This window comes from Schistocerca gregaria, chromosome 4 (genome assembly GCF_023897955.1).
Source record: "Schistocerca gregaria isolate iqSchGreg1 chromosome 4, iqSchGreg1.2, whole genome shotgun sequence".
In the NCBI taxonomy this organism is placed as follows: Eukaryota; Metazoa; Arthropoda; class Insecta; order Orthoptera; family Acrididae; genus Schistocerca; species Schistocerca gregaria.
In genome coordinates, this window is record NC_064923.1 from 736,633,608 (window position 1) to 736,660,508 (window position 26,901).

The 26,901-nt window shown below is 44.4% G+C and overlaps 1 protein-coding gene and 1 non-coding gene across 2 annotated transcripts in view; one reads left to right on the plus strand and one right to left on the minus strand.

The window, feature by feature from the left end:
- Positions 1-26,901, plus strand: part of LOC126267894 (puratrophin-1-like) — a 1,105,633-nt gene that overhangs the window by 349,951 nt on the left and 728,781 nt on the right. The gene's annotated exons all lie outside the window — the stretch shown is intronic.
- On the minus strand, positions 12,190-12,264 carry Trnas-cga (transfer RNA serine (anticodon CGA)). Its single transcript has one exon. It is a non-coding gene; the product is annotated as a tRNA-Ser (tRNA).

Consider the following 26,901-nt stretch of genomic DNA (forward strand, 5'->3'; position numbering starts at 1 on the left):
AACCGCCTCGGTAGTTTTGCAGAGTTGGTCTACTCCTTCCTGGATGTAAGCACTGCATGTAAGAGTAGAGAAAGTTCATCCTTGTTTCCTTTCTAACTTTAGCTTCTCGTTCCTGATAAAATTTGCTAATTAACGCCACTTCGTCTCTATAGAAGCTGAGTGTTAACCTCGTGACTATTTTTTTTTTTATATCTGCTTCCTTCAACACTCTGAATATATTTTGCCAAATAACATTATCAAAGATTCCTGATGCAGTCTCATTCAAAACAATTATCAGTTGCCCTGCCTAAAGGCAATATAAGTAGGTTTATTTTTCTATAATTGCTTACTGTTATATAAGAAGCCTCAGTGCCAAAATCACCTCTCTTGTTCATAAACCCCTCGTGAATCCAAACCGATCTTCATTCAATATATTTTTCATCTTCTCTCCAATTCTCTTCAGATTTATCTTATTGGAAGGTTTGATGCATGTGATATTGGACTTAAGCTTCGACACTGTTCACATTTTGTAGCTTCCGCATTCTTCGGATGGAGAACTTTACTTTACATTGTACTATCCTTCCGTTCTCTAAGGAACGACATTTCGGTCACCGTAGAGACGTCAGTGGTTGTTGTAATATTTTTTAGAAATGGTTTGCTGTCCGGCACAGTCACACATAAGGCAACAGGAAATTACTGGTTTTGGTGGTCATCGCCCATTTTCAGATCGTAATGGGAAGCAGTAATTGACTCGAAAGCCCACTGACAATGTGGTTTTCTTGCTGTGCTTCTCCTGCTGAACTGAAGACGGCAGGTGACGGATGAAGCCGACAATTTGTTATAAAGTTTTCTGTATGTTCCAAACATGCGTTATCGGCAAAAGCTGGATTGGTAAAGAATGTTTGTCTTAGATTTGTAGGGCTTAGACCCTTAGCGAAGCGATGGATATTAAAAGTCATTATAGATAAAACTCAATACGTCGCCGTTAACGAAACAAAATCTATAGAGGTAAAGGTAATTTTAGGAGCACCCCAAGGATGTATGAGGGGATAGTTTACTGTTTACAGTATGCACGCGGATAACGTTGGAAGTCTGGTCGCGCATAATGAGGTTGTACCAGCGCCAGAAGACTGTACCAAACTGCAAGGACAAAGTACCTAGGAGCAGCTGTTCGGAGCGATCTAAATTGGGTTGACAACGTAAAACAAATCAGAGAAACAACAGGTGCCAGGCTGAAATTAATTCAAGAACCATAAAGAAATCGACTTCTTACTATCGGTTGTTCCACCAATTCTTAGTATTGCTCATCAGTTTGAGACTCTTAGCACGTTGTAATAGTAAAAGAGAAAGAGGAGATCCGGCGAAGAGCGGCGCGTTTGGTCACGGGATCGTCCAGTCGACGCGAGTGCCTTGTGGAGATGCTCAACAAATTCCAGTGATGGACGGTACAGGAAAAGTGTTGGGAATCACGGAGAAACTTACTGCTGAAACTCCGAGAGTGTGCGTTGCGGGAAGAGTCGGATAACATATTACTTCCCCCAACACTTAAGTCCCGCGAAATGTCTGAGAAATCAGAGCTAATACGGAGCTTTACCGACAGTCATTCTCGCACGCGCCAGTAGCGAAGGCAGCGTAGAAGGCAATAGATGGAGATACCTGAGTTCTCTCCGGCTCACCCAGTAAAAGAACTTTCGGAGTCTAGGTGCAGATGTAGAATCGACTGCAGCGTTCGCGAAAGCAGCAAATGAGAACAAAAACGCAGTAGTCAGAGAAGCCGAACAACGATTTCAATTGTAGCTAAAATGAGAATGACATTTTCAGAACATCCACAGTTTTACTAGTTTTACTTCTTATTTAATACAAAACAAAACTTCAGACGCTTTATATGGCACACTGAGTGTGTGACTGTGGGCGTTAGTTGTTTAAAACGTTAAGAACCATTGTTTGATTTCCGTATTTCGTCTCCGTCAGAACATAGGTCCAGAATATTGTCTCTTCTGTTTTGTGGTCCTTGGTAATTCAGAAACCAACTTGTGGCTTATAGACTGGTAACACTGGGTTCTGGCTAGAGTCGTCCGCTTTCAAATCCCATTCCCGCTCACGGTTCTAGTTTCCCTTGAGGATGCGTCACCGTACCTTCTAATGTGCTGGCCACGTAACTTCACTTGCACATTTTTCATAACAATTCTCTGAACAAAAGTTATCGTCAAACTTTTATATTTTCTTGATAAAGACATAGTACTTCGCGGGCTTCAATACGGTGACTCTGTGGGAAACAAACGAACGACTTCATAGTAAACTGGTAAAGTATCTTGTATTTGCAGTTTGACGAAAGCAAAGAATATGTGAAACGTGTGTGACAAGTTTGTACTTGTTTCACATATTTTATCCAGGACATTTTCCACAGGCGTGAAAGCAGTGGACTCGTATTCGGCAGATATGGCAAACAACTGTCCAGTCATCCTGATTTAGATTTTTCAGAGTTTCCCCATTCGCAAAGAGTATCAGACTTGAAGTCCATAGGTCCGAGGAGGAGTCCTCAATCGGTCCCAAGATATTTTTCTGTCACTTATCGCTTCTATTATTTGTGGCAATGATTTTAAATGTGTGTGTGTTTGTTTGTTTGTTTGTGTGCGTGTGTTGTGTGTGTGTGTGTGCGTGTGTGTGTGAAAATGCCACATTTCATTGTGGTACAGAGTTGAAAGCTGTAGCTCCCCAGTAACTGCCTGAGTAAGTTAATTCTAGGATCGTTGAAAGGTAGGAATATAGCAACTCAAAGGAATTCTAACCAGCCTTTATGTTGAGGACAGCGCTAACTTCGCTCGCCTCAGCTCAAACTATTGCAAAATTGTTCGTCGAACTGTACTATAGCTGTTTATTTCCCAGCAAGTCTCATCTTGAATGGAGCGTTGAAACGTTACTCTTCTTTCTCGTGCGTTATTAAGTTTTTATGTTAGAATCTGTGCTTGTATTACTGAGCTTTGATATACAGCTTTTGAAAAGACGATTAAATAATGTTTTAGTGCCCTAAAAACTAGTAATGAAAGTATTTGTTCACTTCACCTTCTTTCCCAATCTTACACAGTAAATGTTACTGTTGCTCATTCCATTAGGGTGTGGCTACACTTTGCATTCAAACTTCCTTCCGTCGATGATTTGCAAATGCGATCCTAGTGATGTATGAATTAAGAATTACCGAACCATCAGTTGTATACCGGATCCAGTGTGTTTGCTTCGTGGATGGAGACAAGCTTCTCTGAAAAATACAAAGCTTGTTCATTTCTGGTGTATTATTCGGCGTAGATAATCTGCAGCTTTGAGTTGTCCGACATACAAAGTAACTGAAAAAATTGCACTCCATTAGGTGACCAACAAAAACTCTCCAGACGAGTTTCAGACACAGCAAAGGCGAGTATTTTCAGTTCCTGTTTCTTTTTCATGTAGCATCTGCTCGGGTTTTCCTCAACACGCCCCTGCTAATTAGTTTAATTTCATTCTCGGCGTTTGATGTTTTCAGAGGCCCCCGGTCCCCGCAGCTTATCAGAGGTCGCACGCCGCGAGGCCCTTCGGTTTTAAAACGCGACCGCCGCTCCGGAGTTAATTATTGGCAGCCAGTGTCGGCCCCTTCCCACCAGGGGACAGGGGCGAGCGAGCCGCCCCGCTGATCCAGGCGACTCCTGGATTACGCACACCACAAACACCTGCAGGCGCACAGCTGCAGGACCAGAAAGGCAGAGACGGCGCCACATCGGTGTTACGCCGTTGCGCGTGAAATAACAAGTTTTCGTCTTGCATAATGTGGAAAACCCAGAAGTTGCCAGGCGGCTCTAATTTACTAGGTTACACGAACAAAAAGGCACTTGCGGGATAGTTAAAGCAGAAGGATTCGTGCTTCCACGTAGCAACGTACGCTGAGTGATGGGGTACCTCCTGCTATCTTGCCGCAGCTCCTTTTGCCCGGTCTACTGCAGCGACTCGACTTGGCGTGGACTCGCCAAGTCGTTGCGAATCCCCTGCAGAAACACTGATCCATGCTGCCTCTATAGCCGTCCGTAATTGCGAAAGTGTTGCAGGTGCAGTAGTTTGTGCACGGACTGACATTTTGATTATGTCCCACAAACGTTCGATAGGATTCATATCGGGCGGTCTGGGTGGCCAAATCATTTCCTCCAATTGTCCATCAGTTCTTCAGATGTATGGCGAACAGTTGAGGTCCGCTGACATGGCGTCTTGTCATCCATAAAAATTGCATCGTGTTTGGGAACACGAGTCCGTCAGTGGCTCCAAGTATTCAGAGGACCCAGTCCATTCTTTGTAAACACAGCCCGCGCCATTATGGAGCCACCACCAGCTTGCACAGTGCCTTGTTGACAACTTGCGTCCATGGCTTCGTCGGGTCTGCGCCACACTCGAACCCTGCTCTCAGCTCTTAGGCCGGTATTACACTATCAAATTTCTTTGTCAAAGATTTGATCACAGATGTGATCAAATATTCGTCAAATACGAAACTTCCTGGCAGATTAAAACTGTGTGCCGCACCGAGACTCGAGCTCGGGACCTTTGCCTTTGGTAGAGTACTTGTAAAGCTGTGAGAACTGGGCGTGAGTCGTGCTTGGGTAGCTTAGTTGGTATAGCACTTGCCCGCGAAAGGCAAAGAGGTCCCGAGTTCGAGTTTCGGTGCGGCACACAGTTTTAATCTGACAGGAAGTTTCATATCAGCGCACACTCCGCTGCAGAGTGAAAATCTCATTCTATTCCTCAAATATATTTGACAAAGATCTTTGACGTGGCGCCAAAAAGGGGTATTACACCGTCATCATATTTTTCGTCAAAGTTCAAGATGACTGACAACAACAACTTGTTATTAACCGCAGCAGTTGCACGTAACACAATTGCACTGTGTGCACATGCGGAAGAGAAGCGGGGGAAAAAAAGGAAACGTACATCGGTGAAGTCGTTGGTTTTACGACAACACGATAAAAGCCTTCAACAAAACTTTTTACGCGAGCTTACAGTGGAGGACGTCAAGTCGTACATCAATTACTGAAGAATGGATGAGCATACATTTCTGTACGTGCTCAGTGAAGTGTATCCTCATATCACAAAGCACAATACTCACTTAAGAACTGCTATATCTGCAGAAGATTGACACACTGTAACACTCCGATTCCTTTGCTACAGGAGACACTTGGGTTAGGTTAGATTAGGATAGGTCTCCAATCTTCTTAATCTATTTTTGTATTCAGGGTGACACACGTTGTAAAGCGCCTCATCGGCTTCATACATCTCTATTAATTTTGCAGTTGTCGGTACACACCAATTATATTTGCCGGCAATGTTTATAAAAAAAACTACAGATGACAGAACTCTGCAGCGATACTAGCTCTCCACATGGTAACATATCACACTGCAGTGAACAGAAGCTAAGTGACTTCTTTGATCAAATCTACAGCGAGTCCCTAGATTTCATCAAATTTATTTGACGACATACGAGATTTGACAAATTCCCTATTACACCATCGACTTTCTTTGACAAAGATATTTGACAAAGAGATTTAATAGTGAAATTCCGACCCTACCGACTGAAGTAGGGACTCCACCGACCGGGCCGCGGTTTTCTGGGGTCCAACCGATATTCCCTCGAGTCCACGAGCGACGCTGCAGGCGAGGCACTCGCATCTGCCGTTTGCTGCTACAGCCCATTAGGCCTTACTTAACCTCACTGTCCTAAAGGATACGTCCCATATAGATGTGTGCTGTTATGTCACGCAGTCTTGCTTGTCTGTTAGCGCTGAGCCGGCCAGTGTGGCCGAACGGCTCTAGGCGCTTCAATCCGGAAACACGCGACCGCTACTGCCGCAGGTTCGAATCCTGCCTCGGGCGTGGATGTGTGTGATGTCCTTAGGCTAGTTAGGTTTAAGTAGTTCTAAGTTCTAGGGGACTGATGACCTCAGATGTTAAGTGCCATAGTGCTCAGAGCCATTTGTACCATTTTGTTAGCGCTGACAACTCATCGCAAACGTCGCTGCCGTCATTCGTTAAGTGAAGGCCTCCGGCCACCGCGTTGTCTGTGGTGAGAGGTAATGCACGGAATTTGATATTCTCGGCACACTTTGACACTACGGGTCACGGAATATTGAATTCCGTAACAGTTTCTGAAATGTAATGTCCCATATGTCTAACTCCAACTACCATTCAAAGTCTGTTAATTCATAATCACGTCGGAAACGTTTCGACATGAATCATCTGAGTACAAACGACAGCTTCGCCTAGGTAATGCCCTTTTATTTCTTGTGTACGCGTTACTAGCGGCATCTGTAGATGTGCATCTGTGCTCTCCCCGAACGAAAACGCATTCTGCCAGTTTGAAACAGTAACGATTTGGACGGGAAAAGGATATTTTAGCACGATAGCCTTAAAATGCATACCGATACTAAGCCTTTTTTCAGAGGATGTCAATGGTGATCAGGCCAACTCAGAACGCTCTTGCGTACTCTAAGACTTTAAGGATTTTGAACATTTTTGTAAAGCAACGGAAACATTAGCAATTTTTTTTAAAAGTTGTTCTTTCTTACACTCCTCATTACAGTGGCTTCTCTCTCTCTCTTCTCTCTCTCTCTCTCTCTCTCTGTCTGTCTGTCTGTGTGTGTGTGTGTGTGTGTGTGTGTGTGTGTGTGTGTGTGTGTGTGGGTATGAGTATGGTAGATTTCGTTGTTGTCATTCTGTGGATTATGTTATAAGTCTTGATTGCAAGACTTCGAAATTTACACGTTCAAAAAAATGGTTCAAATGGCTCTGAGCACTATGGGACTTAACATCTGAGGTCATCAGTCCCCTAGAACTTAGAACTACTTAAACCTAACTAACCTAAGGACATCACACACATCCATACCCGAGGCAGGATTCGAGCCTGCGACCGTATCAGTCGCACGGTTCAGGACTGAAGGGCCTAGAACCGCTCGGCCACCGCGGCCGGCGAAACTTACACGTAATGCTTATGTCTTTCGACAGTGCTATATTTGCAACCCCCCTATTCTTCTTCTATTAAAAGCGAAACCAATATTAGTACTGAGGCATGACTTGCAATTTGAATGAAATATATATCCTGACCATAAGAGCAGCAGTTTTTGACATTTTATGAAGCTAAAGGCTTATCCATTCAGCAGTACAAGACAATCTTCGAATTTAATGCATTACATGCTTGACAGTAGTTTTTCAGGCGACGAAAGGCGGAAAGTTATTCATTATTTTGTACTACACCTACTGCATTCTTCAACGCTTTAGGCTGCACTTAACAATAGGTAAGAGAAATTCGGTGGAGGCAGGGGTTTGAACACAGGTCCAGATTCAATGTTTTCGTGGTTTCTTTAAGTCGCTTGAGATGAATTTCGTTATAGTTTCTTTGAAATCAACATCAACGATTTTCTTATCATTTTTTGTTCTAAGCCACGGTTCTGTTCCGTTGCTGTCGCTTTGCTTTTCGTATTTCATAATACTGCAGTATAGGTTGTAAGAGCACTACAAATAAAAATGAGACCGATCCTAGACTTAAAATTTCGCAGATATTGTTGCAATGTTTATTTTATACTTTAACGGGCAGTGTTTTCATGTCCAGAATTAATCCTGTGACTCAGTCTCCTTGCTCGGCTGCGCAAGAGGAATGTGAGGTACTAACAATGCCCCTATTTTAAAAAAATGATTTCTTGGATAACTGTTTACATCAGTATTGCCACAGCAAACAGTTACACAGAAGGATTTCATCTGACCTGGGACCTACAGACCTTGTTCTCCGACTGCGTCTAAAAGTGTCGTGTTTATCTGTATTGTAAAAGGAACGATAACGAACTTTTACCGGGACAGCAAGCTCGACCTGAATCAACGATTCGTCACTCTCCCCGTATCTCTGCGATACCGCGTGTTTTGTGGTTGAGTTCAAACTTAAGAAACACTCACTGTCCGTACCCTTGTTTTCCACTGTCACGGTGTGCATAGCCTTCTCATACGTTGACTGCACCTGAGTAATCAGTTCATACATCTTTTCTCTTATAACCGGCTAATCTACCAATAAATCTAAATTTGTTCCGTCTCCTTATAAATTTGTCGTACAGAAGACACTATAAGCTATTGTAGAGGACTTCTAGATGGCAGACAGATTTCCAACATGTGTTTAGGGAAGATATGGTTCATATGAAGATACGCATACACACAAATTACATGTAAAGACACACTATGGAGCCTATGGAGCCTATAAAATGCATGAAGCCGCCGGTGTTGTTAGTAACACATAAATGACAGCAAACAAATATCGAGCAGCAGCTGGAATATGCTGAACATTTTCGCCAAGAGCTGACTACGTATATAACCCAAGTTGCTCTTCCGTAATATCTGTATATCTGTATTATCTGAGGAAATATGGAGCGTCCAAGGAACTCGACCACTATTTGAAGACCAGAATACGTCTTCCTGACAAGCTTGCTTCAACTTCTGATATGGCCATTAGGTAATTATTTCCAAACTAAGGTTCTCGATTAAGCAATGTTGCAACCAGGTAGACAACAGCTGATCGAAATATTGGACATTGTTTCATCCAATCGATCGCGGTTGTGGAAAATTTATGACTGGGCTGCTGAACAGCAGTATCGGGGTTGAAACACGCCGTTTTATCCTTTTTGGGTTTTGTGTGATTTACCAAAGCCGCCAAACAGTTAATTATTATGATTATATGAACGTATGCTTAATGGATGAAAGGCTATCGGTTTTTTCTGCTGTGGTTTCGGGGGTATTTCAACCGAGTGCGGCTGTTCTGAGACGGAATAGTTAATGATTCAAAGTTTGTTTATTATTAAGGACCACAAAGGTTGCGATGTTCAAACTGATATGTATTTTCTACTAACACACAAATTCAGGGGCAGTTGCTACCTTCGCCTTACACGTTTAATTACGGTTATATTTTTTATTGGTTGCTGATTTTAAGTACTTCGTCACACGCAATGATAATGGTTAACATTCACAACAGTCCTCACTGAAAACCATGGTTGTTGCTGGCCGACGCGGTTGACGCGAAACACGTAATTCGGCACTTGTCGCTTTTGGTTCTATATCACTCGAGCATCGGTATCGATGAGGGTGAACCCCATGACGATCAGAGGGACACGATCATTTGCCATACTGCGGTGAATTTACCGTTTACCACTCACTCGACCACCATTCTTGCCCGTCTCTCCAGTACTGCAGCTCACTCGACACTAGTCTCACTGCCTCCTGCAGCGCTCGACAATCGACTCCTGCCTGGTATCGATCTGGGTGTCCGATACTAATATCTATTTCTGTGGGATCACGGATCCCTTACAGAGTTCAAAACAAAGCAGGAGCCAAAATCCTTTCCAATCGTAGTTCAGCCGAGATTGCTCACCATCTATGGCGACTGTTACATCTACAGAACTTATTCATTCAATATTCATTTTGTGTCTGTGGTATGGTGTGGCAGTTTAAGAATCATATTTTTGTACAGAATGAATTACGTGATCTGTCTGTATACATAAACGTCTGCGATTTCGTCCATCACCTCGTGCAACTGCCACAGGTGGAGCTCATGTATCGAGGGTAAGGGTGGCGTGTGCTACCTTCCGACTCGTAATGCAGCGGTTATCGTAAGCGACCACCAGAAGTTGGGAGTTACCGGAGTCCTACTTACCCTGTTTATTCAAATGACGCTACGCGTGACCGCCTGATTTGCATAGTGTTACGTGTCCCGAATAGCAAGTAGCAGCGAAGGCAGTCACCCGAGCGAAATGTAAAGTTCATTTGAGGAAAAAAACACAACTTTTCACTTGTACGCAACACGCGTAACCTAATTCGTCGTGTTAATGCACTTTAAAATCGATACTAATTTTTATACGAATTATCTTTCAAGATTTTCGTCGTCAACAGCGCATCTAGCATTGAATAATTCCACGGTCACTTATGCTAGGCCATTGTGGATAAGCAGTTACTATACAGCACTAGATGTACTTTTGTTGACGAGAAATAATAGTAGAGAATATAATAATAATTTTTGGGCGGTCAAAAGATTTTTAATTGTAACTGTTTTTCTGCAGTAGTTTTACCAGTGTGACCACTGGTCAGTTTATTTTATTTCGTGTATATCCTTCGTCGACGAACTCAAGAAATCATAGCATCACTCTACATACGTATTTACTGGAATTTATAGATAGTTTCTTAATGAGTCGATAATAATATGTGATAGATTAATTTGTCGAAACTAAACATTTTGGATCAGGGATACAGTGCACATTAAAAATATAAATAGAGTAACCAGTTTCTGTGTTTATAACCACATCATCAAGTCGCTAGCAAGTGGTGTAGTACAGCCCTTTTTTGGCGAGAAGCTCGTATTAAATAGTCGCATCAAGATGGATACAGCCTCTTAATAACAGATCGTTGGACACGATAATAAGTGAACTGTGGAGTCGGAACAGGTAACAAACGTGTTGTACCTAAGCGTTATATTTTTTGATCTTTGAAGCGCCCACACAAAAACTGTTACGAAGAACTTGATTAATTACCGTTTCCAGTCTGGTTCAAAGATAACCGAAAGTCTTGACTTACAGACCACTCTTTGTGAAATTATAACCAATGATCTTGACTGAGATGTTTTTTAGGTTTCTGCTCGTCAGTCGGTAAAAACGAACGATTATGGTATGCCTTCGTTGTCTGTCTGTCATGTAAGAATTTCTTTCTTTCCTGGAGCGGGTAAACGTATCACTCTGAAGTGTATGGTGCATGCTAAAGTCTATGACGCCATGGCTATGTAAAACATTTAAACTTCGACGTCAGTACAGTCAAAAAAAAAAAAATACCGCCATTTATGTCGGTCCGCATCTCGTGGTCGTGCGGTAGCGTTCTCGCTTCCCGCGCCCGGGTTCCCGGGTTCGATTGCCGTCGGGGTCAGGGATTTTCTCTGCCTCGTGATGACTGGGTGCTGTGTGATGTCCTTAGGTTAGTTAGGTTTAAGTAGTTCTAAGGTCTAGGGGACTGATGACCATAGATGTTAAGTCCCCTAGTGCTCAGAGCCATTTATATCGCAAATTTTGACACTAGCAAATTCACTTCTCACGAATGTTGGGAAAAAAGATTCAGAGCTTTTCAGCTCTAATGTTTTAATCATGAAAGTAATAACATTTTTATATTATCGTATAAAAGTTTTTAATGTTTGTAATTTTTTTATCTTAAAATAATTTTGTCTGAGGGTTGTTATTCCTTCTGGATTTATTGTTATACAGATGTTCATCTGAAGAAGTGGCTTTTAGCGCTACGAAACCGTTAGTGATAATAAAGGACTAAATACAGCTGAAGCGGTTATTAATACCCAAGATGAATACTCATAGCTGTGGTTGCCCCACCTACTAGCTTGTCTGCTCTCTTCTCAAAACCGAGCGAGGTGGCGCAGTGGTTAGCACACTGGACTCGCATTCGGGAGGACGACGGTTCAATCCCGTCTCCGGCCTTCCTGATTTAGGTTTTCCGTGATTTCCCTAAATTGCTTCAGGCAAATGTCGGGATGGTTCCTTTGAAAGGGCACGGCCGATTTCCTTCCCTAACCCGAGCTTGCGCTCCGTCTCTAATGACCTCGTTGTCGACGTGACGTTAAACACTAACCACCACCACCACCACCACCACCACCACCACCACCTCTTCTCAAAACATATAGGGTATTTCGTGTTGACCTAGAATCATGAAATTTGGCAAGAAGCAAGGTTTGATAGTACAAGTAAAGAAAAAAAAAACAGAAAATTGTTAATTTGTTATTAGATAACAAGAAAAATTATTTTTTTGTAGTTTCCAGAATGAGATTTTCACTCTGCAGCGGAGTGTGCGCTGATATGAAACTTCCTGGCAGATTAAAACTGTGTGCCAGACCGAGACTCGAACTCGGGACCTTTGCCTTTCGCGGGCAAGTGCTCTACCAACTGAGCTACCGAAGCACGACTCACGCCCGGTACTCACAGCTGTACTTCTGCCAGTATCCGTCTCCTACCTTCCAAACTTTACAGAAGCTCTTCTGCGAGACATGCAGAACTAGCACTCCTGAAAGAAAGGATACTGTGGAGACATGGCTTAGCCACAGCCTGGGGGATGTTTCCAGAATGAGATTTTCACTCTGCAGCGGAGTGTGCGCTGATATGAAACTTCCTGGCAGATTAAAACTGTGTGCCCGACCGAGACTCGAACTCGGGACCTTTGCCTTTCGCGGGCAAGTGCTCTACCAACTGAGCTACCGAAGCACGACTCACGCCCGGTACTCACAGCTTTACTTCTGCCAGTATCCGTCTCCTACCTTCCAAACTTTACAGAAGCTCTTCTGCGAGACATGCAGAACTAGCACTCCTGAAAGAAAGGATACTGTGGAGACATGGCTTAGCCACAGCCTGGGGGATGTTTCCAGAATGAGATTTTCACTCTGCAGTTTGTTATCGGTCTGTCTATATGGCCGTCTGTCAAGTCTCCTTTCCCTCATTAACAGGTAGGAGTATGAAGTAGAAATTTGTGTCGTGCTACAGTCTATCGTGCATTTGCTTTCTAAAGCAATTAGGTATCTAAGCCAACGCAGTCGAAAGATACGGTCGTTTTTGTCAAGTATTTTGATACTCGGAAACTTGATCATCAAAATCTAGAGGGTACTTCCCGTTGACATTGAATCGTGGAATTCGATAGGACGCAAAGTTTTACAGTAAAATTAATGGAAAAATGTTAATTATGTTCGCTTTGCGGTGTAAAACATTTGAACTTACACTTCAGTGTAGTCATGAGCTACGGCCAGTTATGAAACATATTATGATATCTTGTCAGTATCGATATCGATTGCAGGCAAAAATCGTCGCATTTTTCGATTTCTGGGACGAGTGAAATCTTTGTATACATAACTGTGTTCGAAGGAACCTCGGTGCTACAGTCGTATTCGTATTTTATTTTAAATTCATTGACTAATTCCAGTTCTATTGTCATCACCAGTTGACATTCGCAGAATTACAGCGGAAACGTATAGATCGTTGCTAACATTGTAATGCTGCTGAAACCCGATACAGTTAAATGAGCCCGCCACTAAACAAGCACGACAAATTTGTTTTGCCACAGTAAGGCGAAGGCTGTAAATCCCAGTACGTCTGTCCTCACTTATGTATTACTCAGTCTTCGCAAATCACATCAGATGAATGTCCTGAAAGAGCCGTGGCCAGTCTCTTGTTCTATATTTGTTCGACTTGAACTTGTGTTGTTGTTGTTGTGGTCTTCAGTCCTGAGACTGGTTTGATGCAGCTCTCCATGTTACACTATCCTGTGCAAGCTTCTTCATCTCCCAGTACCTACTGCAACCTACATTCTTCTGAATCTGTTTAGTGTATTCATCTCTTGGTCTCCCTCTACGATTTTTACTCTCCACGATGCCCTCAGTACTAAATTGGTGATCCCTTGATGCCTCAGAATACGTCCTACCAACCGATCCCTTCTCCTAGTCAGCATCACCCGATTTTTTTCGGCTACATTTCATTATCCTCGTTTTGCTTTTGTTGATGTTCATCTTATACCCTCCTCTCAACACTGTCCATTCCGTTCAACTGCTCTTCCAAGTCCTTTGCTGTCTCTGACAGAATTACAATGTCATCGGCGAACCTCAAAGTTTCTATTTATTCTGCATGGATTTTAATTCCTTCTCCGAATTATTCTTTTATTTCCTTTACTGCTTCCGCAATATACAGATTGAATAACATCAAGTATAGGCTACAACCCTGTCTCACTCCCTTCCCAACCACTGCTTCCCTTTCATGCCGCTCGACTCTCATAACTGCCATCTGGTTCTGTACAAATTGTAAATAGCCTTTCGCTCCCTGTATTTTACCCCTGCCACCTTCAGAAATTGAAAGAGAGTATTCCAGTCAACATTGCCAAAAGCTTTCTCTAACTCTACAAATGTATGTTTCCCTTTCCTTAATCTATTCTCTAAGATAAGTCGTAAGGTCAGTATTGCCTCACGTGTTCCAATATTTCTACGGAATCCAAACTGATCTTCCCCGAGGTCGGCTTCTACCAGTTTTTCCATTCGTCATAAGCCCTGGCTTATGAAACTGATAGGTAATTTTCACATCTGTCAGCACATCCTTTCTTTGCGATTGGAATTATTATATTCTTCTTGAAGTCTGAGGGTATTTCGCCTGTCTCATACATCTTGCTCACCAGATGGTAGAGTTTTGTCAGGGCTGGCTCTCCCAAGGCTATCAGTAGTTCTAGTGGAATGTTGTCTGCTCCCGGGGCCTTGTTTCGACTCAGGTCTTTCAGTGCTCTGTCAAACTCTTCAGGCAGTACCATATCTCCCATTTCATCTTCTTCTACCTCCTCTTCCATTTACATAATATTGCCCTCAAGAACACTGCCCTGGTATAGACCCTCTATGTACTCCTTCCACCTTTCTGCTTTCCCTTCTTTGCTTAGAACTGGGTTTCCATCTGAGCTCTTGATATTCATACAAGTGGTTCTCTTTTCTCCAAAGGCCTCTTTAATTTTCCTGTAGGGAGTACCTATGTTGCCTCTAGTGGTACATGCTTCTACATTCTTACATTTGTCCTCTAGGCACCCCTGCTTAGCCAGTGTGCACTCCCTGTGGATTTCATTTTTGAGACGTTTGTGCTCCTTTTTGCCTGCTTCATTTACTGCATTTTTGTGTTCCGTCTCTAATGACCTCTCTGTCGCCGGGACGGTCATCTCCAGCGTCTTTCCTCCATCTCCCGCTGACATTCACGACGCCGTGATTTCGACGAGGTATCGTGGCACTGCGTCGCGCGTTTGCTTTTTTCTACCAAACTTCTCGCTTGCCCCGCCGTCTGGCCCGCGTCTCTCCGGCTTACGCAGGGTGTTACGCAAGGCGGCGCATCTGTCAGGCGTGGCAGTAACGGCAGGGAGAGCGGCTTTTTCAGCCGCGGGTCGGCTAACCGCGTGCAGAGGCGGCGGCGCCCACCTCGTGGCGGCCGCTAAATAAACGCGCGGCTCCTGTTACGTCAGCGGACACGCACCGCGCCGCATCTCGGCCGGACCGGCGCAGCGGCTGTTCTGCGTCTCTTCCTGACAGCAAGCAAACCCCGCGGCGCCGCGTCGCGACCGCCTTCTGGGCTCTGAACTTTCGTCCCGGTTTACTTAACGACACACTAGAGTGGAACCCGAGCCTGCGAGGGTACTTCAACTGTGCTGGCGGGAGCTCTGTGACAGACGCGGGGGAATGAAAGATTCTGCGGACGGGGCCGTTTGCTACTCAGCAACGCGCGTCTCCTAGTGAGTTTTACAGTTAACTATCCCATTTGGAATCGTGTTGTTCGAGGCAGGTGTATTCCTCTGCGCAGCGAGTAATTTACAATGGAAGTGTGTGCCCCCGAAAGAACGCAGCACATTTTAGAATTACTCCAACTGCTATTTTTAATAATTAACGGCCTCAGTTGCACCGTTTGCCTAGAATTTACCTAGGTTTCAGTCGGGATAACCCAACCTTCTTCAGAATAACAGTAACTACCGTCTTCCCATAGTGGGCATCGTCAAGCTAAAACTACAAATCCATAAATTATAGTCAGACTATAAAACTTATCTGGAACAGCCTCGGCGCCACTTCGCGACGGCGATGCGGCAGCTATGAGTGCTGTACTGGAACTTGTAATGGTACTTGAATTACGCAACCATTACGGCACATCATCTGAACCTCTCGATACCAGTAATATTCTACTGTATTTCTGTTAACTATTTAACATATTTCTGAGACAACATTCAGATTTGATTTCATTTGTGATACATCGATATGTTTATATTGCAATGATATTATTCTTATGTGTAATCTTTCTTTTGTCACTATAATCTTTGATGTACTTGTAACTCTCATTTTTGGGCGCGTAAGCGATTATTAGTTGGTTGTTGAGTTGTTAAAGTGTTGGACGTTATGTTGGAAAGACGAATATTGTCGTCAGCTTATAAAATGTGAACTTTAACAGTGACTGTGAGGAAGATGTTTTCAAGTACGTTTTGTATTGTGAAGTGATGTTTTGTGTGTCACGTGATATTGCAACAAAAGCAATTAAAAGGAAGTGTAACTTAATTTCGGAGTGCTGATTATTTTTTTACATCACCATTGTCCAGCAATAGTGTAATCTTCTTGAAGTCTGAGGGTATTTCGCCTGTCTCATACATCTTGCTCACCAGATGGTACAGTTTTGTAAGGGCTGGCTCTCCCAAGGCTATCAGTAGTGATAGATTAATTTGTCGAAACTAAACATATTGGATCAGGGATACAGTGAACATTAAAAATATAAACAAAGTAACCAGTTTCTGTGTTTATAACCACATCATCAAGTTGCTAGCATGTGGTGTAGTGTAGCCCTTTTTTGGCGAGAAGCTCGTATTAAATAGTCACATCAAGATGAATACAGCCTCTTAACAACAGATCGTGGGACACGTACAAGAATGGTTTGAGAAGCGAATCTACAAAACTTTGGAATATAGCAGAATAAAACCTAGGCCTCTTTGCATCCGAACTTGGAATCATAACCACCTAGATTTTCAACGATTGAGCCCTGATTTTACGACGAGACCAGCGTGGAAAACACAAGAAAGATGAGTGCCTAGTTTTTTGGTTATTACATGAAATGACTTTATTAACTGTGCTCTAATGACACCTGCCACATAATATGACTGTTGTTGCTCGAAAATGCAGTATTTAGCAGCGTGAGCAACACCAGAATCGTTATTAAATGCTGACCTTTGTTGTGGTAGGGTTGTTAGAAACTCTACTGTACTGAGTTACAGTACAGCACTCGTGGCTGCCGCATCGCAATCGCGAATTGGGGCCGAGGCAGTTCCAGATAAGTTTCACAGTCGGACGATAATTTATGGATTTGTAGTTTTAGGTTGACGATGTCCACTATGGACAGACGGTAGTTACTGTCAGTCTGAAGAAGGTTGGGTTATCCCGACTGAAGCCTAGATAAATTCTACGCAAACGGCGCAACTGAGGCTGTTAATTATTAAAATTAAAATTTACACAGTTACTGACAAGGCCGCGAAATGTTGAAGATAGTTATATTTTTACTCCAACTGCATTTACCACAGATCCCCTTTGTTCCTTCCTCTTCTGTATTTCTTCTCCGAATAGAAAAGAACCTCGAATATACCAGGTTACATCTAAGTCCCTATTTTTCTATTGCAATGAGATCATATCTGCGTCTGTTTTTCTATAAACTGCAGCACGGCAGATTGTCGGTCCCATTGCTAGACATCCTTCTAGAGTTTGTCTTTTTACACAAGGTGATTCGGTGATGACATTACTAACTTTCAGGGATGATGGAGAAGGTTGAATGCACCAATTTGAAGAGAGGGTTCAAATGGTTAAAATGGCTCTGAGCACTATGGGAGCCGCGTGGGATTAGCCGAGCGGTTTCTACGGTTCACTGGCCAAGACTGTGGAAAATGATACACCACAACTTTCTGTCCTCCACGGTGCGTTCGAAGTGGTATCGGATCGCCAACAAAAACTATGCCACACTACAGCGACTTCACACTATTGGGCTGGCAGACTCCCCTTATTGCCCAGATTGTCACCTTTTGGATACTGATGAACATCGTTTTACTTGCGCATCATCGTCCGGAGTTTGGCGACTAACACAGAAGATATTGGCTTGTTACCTCCGGGTCACACCTGATATGATTGACCCTCAGACCCTACTCTGTCCCGATGGAACTTACTTTCCGGCTGCAAAATATCATGCGCTTACATGGCTCAAAGGACTTACCGTCGCCTACATCTTTCGCGACGGAGAGAAAGAGCAGCTTGATTACTGGTGGTTCCTGCAAAATGCTCACAATGCCCTCGAACGCACACTGAAATACCGTACGCTCTTCGCAAATTATATACGCAGCGTTTTCGTTAACCGCCCACTCAGCTGGGGAGTGCCGAGCTGCGGTTAATGTTCTGTGCCGCATCACACAAACGGCTGAACGTTCTGCCTTGTCAGCCATGAGCGAAGGAAGAGACAAGCTGCTGCAAGGATGCTGTTTTCCTTGAGGCACTAGCGAAGCTGAATGCCTCCGTTGCAGATGCCCTTCAAAGGTGCAATTGGAGATATCAGATAACGATGACGAGGCTCCAAGTGGAACCAGTTACATTATTGAAGAACCTTTTAGTTGGAATTACATCAGTGATTTATGTTTTTATTTCTGGATTACTCTTTTATGCCACCTTTGTTGTTGTAACACTTACTTGTAACACTTAGTTACTAGAATTCTCATGTAACAAAAAAAAAAAAAAGTGGCAAAGGATAGCCCTAACCTTGATTTCCCATATTTCCCCTGATATATAGGCAGCTCTCTGAGGTGGGTTTACTCAGGAGCCAACGCCTGAAGTGGATCAGATTTTTTCTTATAGGATGAAAAGTGGCGGTGGCACTTAGGGTTTTTTTAGTTCCATTTTCCTAAGGGGCTTTTTAAGGGAAATTACTTAAAATAAGGGTATTAAAAAGGGGGTAGCGTCTATTTAAAAAAAATAAAATAAAACAAAAAAAGGGGTAGCGTCTAAAAAAAACAAAAAATAAGAAAGAAAAAAAAGAAAAATAAAAAAAAGCGGTCTAAGGGGCTGCAGTCATGGACTGTGCGGCTGGTCCCGGCGGAGGTTCGAGTCCTCCCTTGGGCATGGGTATGTGTGTTTGTCCTTAGGATAATTTAGGTTAAGTAGTGTGTAAGCTTAGGGACTGACGAGCTTAGCAGTTAAGTCCCATAAGATTTCACACACATTTGAACAATTTTTTGAGCACAATGGGACTTAACTTCTAAGGTCATCAGTCCCCTAGAACTACTTAAACCTAACTAACCTAAGGACATCAGACACATCTATGCCCGAGGCAGGATTCGAACCTGCGACCTTAACGGTCACGCGGTTCCAGACTGTAGCGCCTAGAACCGCTTGGCCACTCTGTCCGGCTGAAGAGAGAGACTCTGGTCGTAAGTTCTTTAAGCGAAAATCGTTCTGATGCCTCTGATCGTTTCAGTCCGGAACCGCGCTGCTGCTACGGTCGCGGGTTCGAATCCTGTCTCGGGCATGGATGTGTGTGATGTTCTTAGGTTGGTTAGGTTTAAGTAGTTCTAAGTCTAGAGGGCTGATGACATTAGATGTCAAGTCCCATAGTGCTTAGAGCCATTTGAACCATCTGAAACTCTGATCGTGGACCTCTTCAACTGCAAGATCTTTGTTTTCAGTATTTTGGGAGAACGTGGTATGGACCAAAACAAGAAGAAAATTGTCTACTAAACATGGCTCTAAAGAGCAATGAGCACATTTGTACGTATACTAGCTGACAAACCTGGCATTGCACGGGTGTTCATTTTGCCAATTTTCCATTAGAAATGGAAAATGGAGATGGAAAATGAACTGTCTTCGTAGTGTAGTGTAGAAAAAACTTCATTTAAACGTATTCGTGAAAACATCCTTGAAATTATGAAACAGTCATACAAAGAAATAGCCATGATATACAAATGTGTAAGTGCATTTGCTTCTTGTGTCTGCAACGCGATTTTATAAATGCCTATACGGCAACGCTTCTTCATAACCCCGTAGGCGGCAATTGCTCTTCGCTTACAGCTGTTTGCGCACTGCAGTTGAAAGATGTAAAAATGCTGCCAGGTGCCTTACTAATATAGAATAAATGTATTAAAGCTTCATACCTCAGTGTTTGTGACGCCACGTCTCTTCAAATATCTGTCGCTCAATGATATATTTGTGTAGGTACATGTTGTGAATAGAATTACTAGCAAAGAAGTAATAAATTTAAACGTCATGTACGAGGCGGCACTTTTTCACAAATTTCAGTATTCGACATCGTACCTCCTGAATTATGGGTGGTACCATGATATAATTTTGTAGTTGCTTTTAGATCCATTAGCGAATAGTGTCTGCGAAATTTATTGCGAATAGAGTTAGTAGCGCAGAAATAATAAATTTAAATGAAGTGCATAATGCGTCTGTTTTTCACGCATCTCATTGTCTGACACGTCATATCTCCTTAACTATGACAGGTGGGTGACAGGTAGGTCGTTCTCACCTTGACAGCGGTTGTTATCTGACTTGTATCAACTTTGGATGGAATCGGTCCATTGTTTTAGCAGGAGATGTGGAATTCTCTCTCTTTCCCTCTCTTTCGCTCTCTCTCTCTCTCTCACACACACACACCAGCCAGAACATTATGACTACTAACCAACTGTCAATATAAATTCGTCCGCGAGACAGCAGCGTCAGCTCAGCTGGTGACGAATGACTGCTAGTCAGACACACGCACGGTACGTGTAGTATCAGTGAGTGATCGTGCTGTCCGTGTGTAGAATGGCGAGGCACGCGTTGTATTTGAGTTTGACCGAGGGCGGATTGTGTTGGCCCGGAGTCTTGCCTCCAGCATTTCGGAAACTGCACGACTCGTCGGGTGCTCGAGGCGTGCTGTGGTGATTGTCTTCAGCACGTGGCGAAACCGAAGTGAAACCACGTCCAGACGCCATGGGATTGGGCAGCCCCCCCTCATTGCAGATGTCGGACGCCGTAGGCTTGTAAAACAGGACAGGCAGCGGACTGTGGCGGAGCTAACATCAGACTTTAATTCTGGGCAGAGTACACGTGCGTCTGAACACACAGTGCACCGAACACTCCTAAAGATAGGCCTCCCCATCTGACGATACATACACGTGCCAGTATTTTCTATCGCCGATCTAGCTGTGCATGGTTCTGAAACGGTTCAAATGGCTCTAAGCACTATGGGACTTAACATCTGAAGTCATCAGTCCCCGAGAACTTAGAACTACTTAAACCTAACTAGCCTAAAGACATCACACACATCCATGCCCGAGGCAGGATTCGAACCTGCGACCGTAGCAGCAGCACGGTTCCGGACTGAAGCGCTCGTCCACAGCAGCCGGCTATGCATGGTTATGCTGAAGATTAAAGGAAGAAAGAAGATATGGATTCAACTTCGCGTCGACGGTAAGGTCGTTAGACACGGAATTAAAGCTTGGATAGAACAAGAATGGTCGAGGAAATCTGCCTTTCTCTGAGAAGTCGTACCGATATTTGTGTTTTGTAATATCAGGATTGTTAGGCACCTCTCAGCTCCGAGCTGCATCACACACAAGGTGAATGTTACACGAGAGTTGCGCCGGATCCATGCCAAAAAATTTTAATGTTCGGTATTAACTGAAAGGAAGGAAGGTTAGAGTTTAAAGTGTCGTTGGTATGTAAACAACTGATCAGTAAGTCGTTTTGTAGATGGATGATACGAAGGCACTTGTAAGTAGGCTGTTTAGGTTTTTTTATTGGTAACGCCACGTAGCGCTCTGTATGAAAATCACTGGCTGTGCTGTGTGCAGTCTGTGGCTGGTTGGCATTGTTGTAATACTTGCCATTGTAGTGTTGGGCAGTTGGATGTGAACAGCGCGTAGCGTTGCGCAGTTGGAGGTGAGCCGCCAGCTGTGGTGGATGTGGGGAGAGAAATGGCGGAGTTTTGAAATTTGTAAGACTGGATGTCATGAACTGCTATATATATTATCACTTTTGAACACTATTGAGGTGAATAGATTGTTCTCTGTCAAAATGTTTCATTTTCTTACTATGCCTATCAGTAGTTAGTGCCTTCAGTAGTTCGAATCTTTCATTTAGCTGGCAGTAGTGGCGCTCGCTGTATTGCAGTAGTTTGAATAACGAAGACTGTTGTGAGATAAGTGATTTGTGAAACGTATAGGTTAATGTTAGTCAGGGCCATTCTTTTGTAGGGATTTTTGAAAGTCAGATTGCGTTGCGCTAAAAATATTGCGTGTCAGTTTAAGCACAGTCTTGTGTGATTGTTCAAAGGGAACGTTTCACACTAACCATCATAAGTTGCCACAATTCGTTCAGGAAAGCATAAATCAGGGTGGCTGCAGCGGGATTTGAAACTCGCTCCTCCCGAATGCGAGCCTAGTGGCTGAACCGCCGCTCAGGAACTTCCTCAGGGAAAGGACGCCACCGCCCTACAGCGGAGAGACGACTTGTCAGCTTTGCAGCTTTTCATTAATGGCGCGGAGGCCGCCTAACGAAGACTAATAGCAGACAATCAACCTTAATTATAGAGCGATCCAGAACGGGGCGCCGCGCCGTCAGGTCCAGTTTTGAACCCGTCCTGAGGTCGCCGCAGCCCGGGTCAACACGTACATGGCGCCTCTGGTCCGTTATTTCTCACTTCCCACAAACACATGTCGCTATATTTTCGTCTTGTGGTCCGTGTGGGGCTAGCCTCTTCGGAACTAATCGCTTGCTGTAGCTTTCACATCGTCGGTAATGTCCAGTAGCACTTACCGAGACGATAATATTCAGTGATAAGGACGAACAAGTGGAGCACAAAAGGGAAAATTTCAAAAGCTTCGCTCAGTATGCCTTAAACAAGAATGTCAAGAGAAAGGTCTTACGGGATGAGAAAGACCGCCGTAGTTTAGTAGCTTTGTTCGAAAACTGCTACATAAACGAAGAGAGCTTCATCAAACATTCAAGAGAAATGAAAACCTAGCCGACAAAAGAAAGCTGGAGGAAGCGAAAAGGAGCGTAAGGAGGTCAATGACAGAAGCATTCAATGACTTTGAATTAAAATTTTGTCAGGCGATCCGAGTGAACACCCGGAGATATTTTGCTCTTACGTAAAGTCTGTAAGCGGTTCGACATCCTCTATTCATTCACTCAATGACCATACTGGTACCGAAACGGAAGATAACAGAGAGAAGGCCGAAACACTGAATTGGGTCTTCAGAAACTGTATCACCGCGGCATATCGTAACACGGTCCTCCCTTCAGTCATCGTACAGGGTGTTTCAAAAATGACCGGTATATTTGAAACGGCAGTAAAAACTAAACGAGCAGCGATAGAAATACACCGTTTGTTGCAATATGCTTGGGACAACAGTACATTTGCAGGCGGACAAACTTTCGAAATTACAGTAGTTACAATTTTCAACAGCAGATGGCGCTGCAAGTGATGTGAAAGATACAGAAGACAACGCAGTCTGTGGGTGCGCCATTCTGTACGTCGTCTTTCTGCTGTAAGCGTGTGCTGTTCACAACGTGCAAGTGTGCTGTGGACAACATGGTTTATTCCTTAGAACAGAGGATTTTTCTGGTGTTGGAATTCCACCGCCTAGAACACAGTGTTGTTACAACAAGACGAAGTTTTCAACGGAGGTTTAATGTAACCAAAGGACCGAAAAGCGATACAATAAAGGACCTATTTGAAAAATTTCAACGGACTGGGAACGTGACGGATGAACGTGCTGGAAAGGTAGGGCGACCGCGTACGGCAACCACAGAGGGCAACGCGCAGCTAGTGGAGCAGGTGATCCAACAGCGGCCTCGGCTTTCCGTTCGCTGTGTTGCAGCTGCGGTCCAAATGACGCCAACGTCCACGTATCGTCTCATGCGCCAGAGTTTACACCTCTATCCATACAAAATTCAAACGTGGCAACCCCTTAGCGCCGCTACCATTGCTGCACGAGAGACATTCGCTAACGATTTAGTGCACAGGATTGATGACGGCGATATGCATGTGGGCAGCATTTGGTTTACTGACTAAGCTTATTTTTACCTGCACGGCTTCGTCAATAAACAGAACTGGCGCATATGGGGAACCGAAAAGCCCCATGTTGCAGTCCCATCGTCCCTGCATCCTCAAAAAGTACTGGTCTGGGCCGCCATTTCTTCCAAAGGAATCATTGGCCCGTTTTTCAGATCCGAAACGATTACTGCATCACACTATCTGGACATTCTTCGTGAATTTGTGGCGGTACAAACTGCCTTAGACGACACTGCGAACACCTCGTGGATTATGCAAGATGGTGCCCGGCCACATCGCACGGCCGACGTCTTTAATTTCCTGAATGAATATTTCGATGATCGTGTGATTGCTTTGGGCTATCCGAAACATACAGGAGGCGGCGTGGATTGGCCTCCCTATTCGCCAGACATGAACCCCTGTGACTTCTTTCTGTGGGGACACTTGAAAGACCAGGTGTACCGCCAGAATCCAGAAACAATTGAACAGCTGAAGCAGTACATCTCATCTGCATGTGAAGCCATTCCGCCAGACACGTTGCCAAAGGTTTCGGGTAATTTCATTCAGAGACTACGTCATATTATTGCTACGCATGGTGGATATGTGGAAAATATCGTACTATAGAGTTTCCCAGACCGCAGAGCCATCTGTTGTTGACAATTGTAACTACTGTAATTTCTAAAGTTTGTCTGCCTGAAAATGTACTGTTGTCCCAAGCATATTGCAACAAACGGTGTATTTCTATCGCTGCTCGTTTAGTTTGTATTGCCGTTTCAAATATACCGGTCATTTTTGAAACACCCTGTATGAACGTCGAAATGGCAGATATTGAGATAAACGACTGCGGAACAGAAGAGCAACTGGTAAGGTACCAGGAGCAGATGAGACACGTATAACATTCTACAAATATCATGCAAAAGAGCTTGCTTCCTTTCTTGCAGCAGTTTATCGTTGATCTCTGGAGCAAGTAAGGGTACCTAGGGACTGGAAATAAGAGACGTCGTTCCCGTTTTCTAGGACGGTCGTAGGAGAGATTAGTAGGAGAGGTTGAGTCTGGCACACTCCGCTGCAGAGTGAAAATCTCATTCTATAAACCTATATCGTTGTTTCAATCTGTTGTAGAACTGTGGAAGAAGTTTTGTGCTCACGTGCCATGACGTTTTTGAATAACAAAAATCGCCACTATAAAAGAACAACATGGATTCCGCAAACAGAGATTCTGAATAACTCAGTTTGCTGTGTTCCTTCATGAGATCCATAGTGAGCGCCCTAGACACCGGCGCTGAGGTTGATGCCGTGTTCCTAGACTTGCAAAAACCATGTCAAAAATGAGCAAACGAACATTTACAGCGCAAACTGAGTTACCTGTTCGTTTGCACATTTTTGACATAATGTTTGCGCTTTCAGAAATACCAATTTGACTATCTGTTAATATGATTTGTAAATACACTCCTGGAAATGGAAAAAAGAAGACATTGACACCGGTGTGTCAGACCCACCATACTTGCTCCGGACACTGCGAGAGGGCTGTACAAGCAATGCTCGCACGCACGGCACAGCGGACACACCAGGAACCGCGGTGTTGGCCGTCGAATGGCGCTAGCTGCGCAGCATTTGTGCACCGCCGCCGTCAGTGTCAGCCAGTTTGCCGTGGCATACGGAGCTCCATCGCAGTCTTTAACACTGGTAGCATGCCGCGACAGCGTGGACGTGAACCGTATGTGCAGTTGACGGACTTTGAGCGAGGGCGTATAGTGGGCATGCGGGAGGCCGGGTGGACGTACCGCCGAATTGCTCAACACGTGGGGCGTGAGGTCTCCACAGTACATCGATGTTGTCGCCAGTGGTCGGCGGAAGGTGCACGTGCCCGTCGACCTGGGACCGGACCGCAGCGACGCACGGATGCACGCCAAGACCGTAGGATCCTACGCAGTACCGTAGGGGACCGCACCGCCACTTCCCAGCAAATTAGGGACACTGTTGCTCCTGGGGTATCGGCGAGGACCATTCGCAACCGTCTCCATGAAGCTGGGCTACGGTCCCGCACACCGTTAGGCCGTCTTCCGCTCACGCCCCAACACCGTGCAGCCCGCCTCCAGTGGTGTCGCGAAAGGCGTGAATGGAGGGGCGAATGGAGACGTGTCGTCTTCCGCGATGAGAGTCGCTTCTGCCTCGGTGCCAATGATGGTCGTATGCGTGTTTGGCGCCGTGCAGGTGAGCGCCACAATCAGGACTGCATACGACCGAGGCACACAGGGCCAACACCCGGCATCATGGTGTGGGGAGCCATCTCCTACACTGGCCGTACACCTCTGGTGATCGTCGAGGGGACACTGAATAGTGCACGGTACATCCAAACCGTCATCGAACCCATCGCTACCATTCCTAGACCGGCAAGGTAACTTGCTGTTCCAACAGGACAAGGCACGTCCGCATGTATCCCGTGCCACCCAACGTGCTCTAGAAGGTGTAAGTCAACTACCCTGGCCAGCAAGATCTCCGGATCTCTCCCCTATTGAGCATGTTTGGGACTGGATGAGCATCGTCTCACGCGGTCTGCACGTCCAGCACGAACGTTCTTACAACTGAGGCGCCAGGTGGAAATGGCATGGCAAGCCGTTCCACAGGACTACATCCAGCATCTCTACGATCGTCTCCATGGGAGAATAGCAGCCTGCATTGCTGCGAAAGGTGGATATACACTGTAGTAGTGCCGATATTGTGCATGCTCTGTTGCCTGTGTCTATGTGCCTGTGGTTCTGTCAGTGTGATCATGTGATGTATCTGACCCCAGGAATGTGTGAATAAAGTTTCCCCTTCCTGGGACAATGAATTCACGGTGTTCTTATTTCAATTTCCAGGAGTGTAGGTCCCGGCCCGCAACTAGTCATCGATCGAATAAAAAAAAGGTATTTTTGCAACTATGGTTGGTTTTTCGTTCTACTGATTAACAGAAGTTGCTGACCTAAAATTATTCCAGCGTGCTACAGTTTCATATTTTATTTGAATTAAATTAGTCGTTGGAACTCCCATAGATGAAATACTGACCAGCAGACATGCAAATAATGTAAAGAAAACGTTTCGTAAAATGATGTGATACCGCCGGCATTGGATTGAACTATTACCGGAGCTTAAAGCGCAGTATTGCACACGTTGTCATTTCAGGCAGATACTGCAGGAGACGAAGTAGCAGTGCAGAAAGACGCGCTGACTAGGTAACCTTGGGACCACAGATTACGGTCGTCACCTTGTATTTATTATTAGGAATTGTGTAGTAAAGACAGAGATAAAA